The sequence below is a fragment of the Alnus glutinosa genome, chromosome 8 (genome assembly GCF_958979055.1).
Source record: "Alnus glutinosa chromosome 8, dhAlnGlut1.1, whole genome shotgun sequence".
Taxonomy (NCBI): Eukaryota; Viridiplantae; Streptophyta; class Magnoliopsida; order Fagales; family Betulaceae; genus Alnus; species Alnus glutinosa.
The window spans coordinates 4,643,854-4,649,643 of NC_084893.1; the positions used below are offsets into that span (position 1 = coordinate 4,643,854).

The window sequence follows — 5,790 nt, forward strand, 5'->3', positions numbered from 1 at the left end:
GAGGATCAAGCCTTGAGTTTGTTATGTTCAGTTGTTCACTACTAGATTTTTTTGATAATTTTGTTAATTCAATGTTGTACGGTAGAGATACCATCTCCTTAGTTGATGTTAAATCTGCTTTGAATTCTATGGAGTTAAGGACAAGATTGAATGGGAAAGAGAGTGATAATCAGGCTGAGGGTTTATTTATTAAGGGTCGTTCGGAAAATTCCTCCAATTTTAGAGGTCGATCTAGTGAGGGAGACTTGGGAGGCCAATCCAAGTCCAAGAAGAATGTTCAGTGTTACTATTGCAAAAAGTATGGACATTATAAATTCGAGTGTCCGAAGTTGAAAAATAAAGAGGAAGGTGGTTCCTCTTTTGTGGCTGGTGTTGTTGAAAGAAATTCTGAGGATTCAGGATTTGTCCTTGCTATTACCGGTTCTGATGGTCGTTTTAGCGATCAGTGGGTCCTTGATACTGCTTGTACTTTTCATATGTCCCCTAAAAGGGATTGGTTTACTACTTATGAGTCAGTCAATGGTGGTTCAGTCTTGATACGAAATGTTGTTGCCTGCAAGATTGTTGTTATGGGTACAATCAAGATAAGGATGCATGATGGGATCGTGAGGACTTTGAAGAATGTTCGACATATACCAGATTTGAAGAAAAATCTTATTTCTTTGGGCACTTTGGACTCCCTTGGGTACAAGTGTTCCGGTGAAGGTAGAGTCATTCGGGTTTGGAAAGGTTCATTGGTTATGATGCGAGGTAACAAGGTTGATGGCCTTTATTTTCTTCAAGGTAGTACGGTGACAGGTTTAGTTGATGTCTCTTCAGACACTACTCAATTATGGCATATGCGGTTGGGTTTTAGCAAGCAAGTGGAGCTTCAGGTAGAAGACTCACAGAGGGTGCAAGATGGCACGCAAGCTTAGCCCATTCTAGATAGCCATGGTTTCGATTTTGATGATGATCCACAAGAAAAGCAAGAGACTAGTATTGCGGTTGGTAGATAGAGGAGACAGATTAGACTACCTCAGACATATGGCTTTACAGATTTGGTAGCGTGTGCACTTATTGTGGCAGAGGACACTGTGGTCCAGGAGTGTTATACTCTTTCAAGAGCCGTCACAAGTAATGAGTTTGCATTTTGGGTTGTTGCCATGAATGAGGAGATTGAGTCTCTTTGTAAGAACTAGACATGGGATTTGGAGAAATTGTCAGAGGACGCGAAGATTGTCAGGTTGAGGAGATCGCTGTATGGCTTGGAACAATCTCCAGGACAGAGGTACAAGCGTTTTGTGTATTGTGGACAATTTTCATGTGGTTCTTTTGTTTATTTGTTGCTCTACGTGGATGACATGCTTAGTGCTGCTAAGAGCATGTTTGAGGTTAAGAGGTTAAAATCTCTTTTGGGAGATGAGTTTGAAGTGAAGGATTTGTTGATGATAAGAAAATCCTTTTGTTTGTGTGTTATTCAGATGATGCACATTTCAGACTCTCACAGCGTTTGCACCACAGTGTGTTTTGATTTTCAAGTTCAAGAGGTGCTTGGACTTGATTGATATTTGTAGCTTGTGATTGCCTTTCAGGGTGTTGGAGGAGACGGTATTAGGAGATTTGTGTTGAGGACTTGATGAAATTCAAGTCAAGGTGGAGATTTGTAGTGTATGTGACTTGCCTTTCTATCAAGTCCATACCATGGGCCCCACATTTTGTTGACTTACTTCTTCTGTCCACATGTGTATTGTCTTTTGGAAAAGCTTCCTTTGGAAGCTAGCTTCCTCTAGAAGCTTTGAGAAGAAAACAAAAAGGCCAATTTTTGCTAAGAACAGAGAGCTTCATTTGGTCCTTTGAGAGAGCAGTGTGCGAGAGAGAAGGAAGAAGAAGGGCATCCAGCAGCTTTGCAGTGAACGACAACACTCTTTTGAGAGAGATAAGTCACTTTTGTTATTCTCACTTGTTTTTCTCACAATTGTTGTGCCATTTATGGCTTAGAGAATTAGAGAAGGTTTTCTCTTTTGTCTATTAATTCTCTTTTGTGTGAGAGTGAGATTTTGGTGTATTTGGGGCTTTTGGGTTTGAGTGGTTGCTCTTTGTATTGCACTTTGTACTCCATCATTTTTGATAGTGGATTTCTCCTGGATCGTCTCCGCCAGTGGATGTAAGCTTGATAAGCCGAACCACTTAAATCTTGGTGTGTCTTGAGTTTGTGTTGTGGTTATTTGCTATTTTGCTATTTTTCTGCTTCTTGGTGATCCTAAAATAATAGTTTTGTCACAACAAATCTAGCCCCACAATTCCTTCCATGAACAAATGAGCGAAACTGGAATTCCTAAGCAAAGTAATTTTTTCCAGTAAAATGCAACCCGAAAGAATCACTAGAAGACATGATGAAACCCAACAAAATTGAATCAGAAAATATAAAACCTGATTCACCAGAAACTCCCAAAAAATGTCAACAACCTTATGCACAACCTCTAAAAATATTCACAAGAAACTCTCCTCCACACTCACCACATCAGATTCTGCCGACAACACTAGAATAGAAACACCGAACCAGAAAAGATTGCACAGAATCGAACCAAAACCAAAATAGCACCAGAGTTTACCGACAACACCAACCAGAACCAGAACCGCACCAAAGTCTGCTGACAACACCAGAATCGCACCACAGATCGACAGCCACCTAAGGTTCTTAACCAAACAGAACACCGACAGCCACTAGAAAGGGTAATAGAACACCATAGATCGATAGCCACCAAAGATTCTTAACCAAACAAAATCAACAGCCTAGTCCCAGCCCAACAGAAACTGCCGAATAACAGTTTAACACCCACTGGAAACCCAACAGAAATTGCCGACTACCCAAAAACTACTGCTACCCAGAAAATTACCGAAACCCTAAAGCAACCCTCTGCCGCTACCCACATAAAAGTACTGAAAAAAAAAAAAAAAAACTTAGAAGAACCCTAATTTATATGAGCCTTGCTCTAGTACAATGTCAATTGGATTGAATACCTCTCTTTGTGAGGATTCTCATATTATATAGAAAATAAATCGGTAATTACAATGCTGAATATCAATATTTACAACAATCTAGGAAACCAAATAAGGCAACTATAATCAACCTATAGTTACAGAATATCTACAGCTATAATAAGGCTAAATATATGCGGTATCAAATATATGCTAGTTATATCTGACTAACACTTGTCCATAGCCAAAACATAGTGAACATGCCCTCAATTTTTTTTTTTTTTAATTGGTTACAAAAACAAATCTCAAACTAAAAAGAAAAGAAAAAAAGAAAAAAAAGAGGTTGCCCTTCTATCATATTATAATTGAACATTTTATAGTGATGCAAGTACAACATCTATATATTGTTATTTATCAAACATAACAACAGAACAAAAGCAAACACATGGGTGTGAAAAATTATCAAGTTTGTCAATTTAAATGGCTCCCATCTTCTCAAAGCTGACAAAGCATAACAAAATAATGTACTTTCATTGCCGCATGAAATTAATGTGTAGTAGTCTAGGAATCTCGAAGAAGAAGAAGAAGGTGAAACAGTCTAGCAGTCTGCAATAAGTAGGTGGCCGACTCAATAGTTTTCCAACAATGCCATGACAAAAACAGTCATGCATTACGTGTGTATTAGTATTGAGGAAAGAGATTATGTAAAATTTACCACATAAACATATGTAATACACGTTTGAGAGTGCTTTGCAATTTTCTTGCAATAAATTATTATTCTAAAAAAATGAGAAACAAGGAAGTGGGGAAAAAAAAATTAAGGAGGAAGATTTTGCATATCAAGGCATATACCAAGAAATTGCATATTACTTAACACCAATGCATCAAATCCATATCCGCAAAATAAATCTGAAGTCCAAAATGATTACGTACGAAAAAAGGAAATTAAGGAAGGTTTTGCATATCTTGTTTTTTTACTTGTAAAGAACAAATGGATTAGTGATAGCGTGCATAAAGACAAGTGACAAAGGCAAGTAAAAAAGGGACAAGGAAAATGAAGCTTCCTCGGATCTTCCAGTGTTGCTAGTGAAAGGACATATAGGTCCAACTGAACCGTAGTTTACTGGTGCTACTTCTAGTGAATTTGCATAGGTCCAGCTCCTACTTAATGAGAAAAAAGAAGAAGCTTGAAATAGTAATAGATGTAAATGTGTATGAAGTGTACTACAATTAAAACATTTTGTTGTGGATGAAATCATGTTTTTTATTCTTTTGTTACTTCTATTCATTGCACTCCTCCCTTCTTTTTCTTTATCTTCAAAGGTGTGTGTTTAGTGTTGGCATCACATCATGGAAATGGCTGAAAAAGTTGGAATTGAGGGTCGTTGTCCAAAATGTTATACCCCTTATGACAAAAAGAAAAAAAAAAAAAAAAAGATTATGGTGATGGGAAAAGACTGAAAGGTTGTTATAGTAACTGTGCAGTTTCTTGTTTCTTGTTTTATATTATTAGATGATTGTTGAGTGATGTCACCACTTTCTTTGTCGAACAGGTTAGTGGTTAAAAGAAATTTGGAGCGGAAACAGAAATTACAGAAGTCGAAGCCCAAAGCATCTAAAGGAAGGAAACATCTTAGTGATGTTAGAATTATTCAATAGAATTTAGTGTATGTAATTGGATTTTCTCTTAATCTTACAGATGAAGATGTGAATGGCTTCATATCATTGTACATCCCCTTTATGCAAGACTGCAACTTAGTGGAACATGGTGCCCTCTTTATTTTCTATTTCATTTGTTGTTTTATATTTGTTTTTAGTTATATGTAGTATCTAATCCAAGCTTTTCGGGGTTTAACAACTTCTTCAGCGCATGGAGTATTATGGCCAGTATGTGAAGGTTTTGAAGGTGTCCATATCTCATACAGCAAATGGGGTTATCCAACATTCATTAACAATAGTTTTTGTGACGATCATTTGCCATTTTGTTGTCATGTTAAAGTGGGATGCACTATACTCTATTTTTGTCTTTTTTATTTGATTTGCATCACTTTTATTCAATCATATTTGTATCTTTCTCTCTCTTACTCTGTCTAGGTCACTATTTGTTTATTTTCTACTTTTGTTTGTTTATTATTTACATTTCTTGTGGTTCCATATTTTATAGGTATATAACATACTCAAAAGAGGAGGAAGGGGCTTGGTGTATTTCAATCAGTGCATGGTTTCATTTTAGATAGTAGATCCTTGAGGTAAGCATGTGTTGATTTTGTTAGAAGGTTATGATACTATAAATTCCAAATGATTATTGAAAGAAATTTGCCTTTGTAGGACATGCTTTGGGACCACAAAATACTGCCATGCACGGTTAAAATATTTGGTAAATAACTAAGAGAATTTGTATTTTGCAAATTCTTGATGCCAACCAAGCAAATAAATTAAGTTCATGGGATTAATTTTTTTCCTTGTCCAGCCTTGCAGCAACCCAAATTGTATATATTTGCATAATTATGGCTCTCAGGATGCTAGTTTCAGCCTTGCAATGAGATCCATCAAATATCAAAATACCAAACCCATGGATTCAAACATGAATTGGAAAAGAAAGTAAATTTATTTATATATATTAAAAAAAAAAAAAAAAAAAAATCCAAGTAGAGCTAAAAGAAAACCTAGCTTTGAATCTTATATTTTTTTATATTTTTTTTTGGATCTAAGAAACACCCCCACTAATGGTGCCAATTACAACCATATCTAAGATGAAAGGAATAATTTAATATAACATATATAACATAAACCACAACATTTACTATTTCAATATCTGCTATTTTCCAA

General features: G+C 36.1%; 1 pseudogene; it reads left to right on the forward strand.

The window, feature by feature from the left end:
• Positions 1–1,183: 1,183 nt before the first annotated feature.
• On the forward strand, positions 1,184–4,999 carry LOC133875159 (uncharacterized; annotated as a pseudogene).
• The last annotated feature ends 791 nt before the right edge of the window (positions 5,000–5,790 follow it).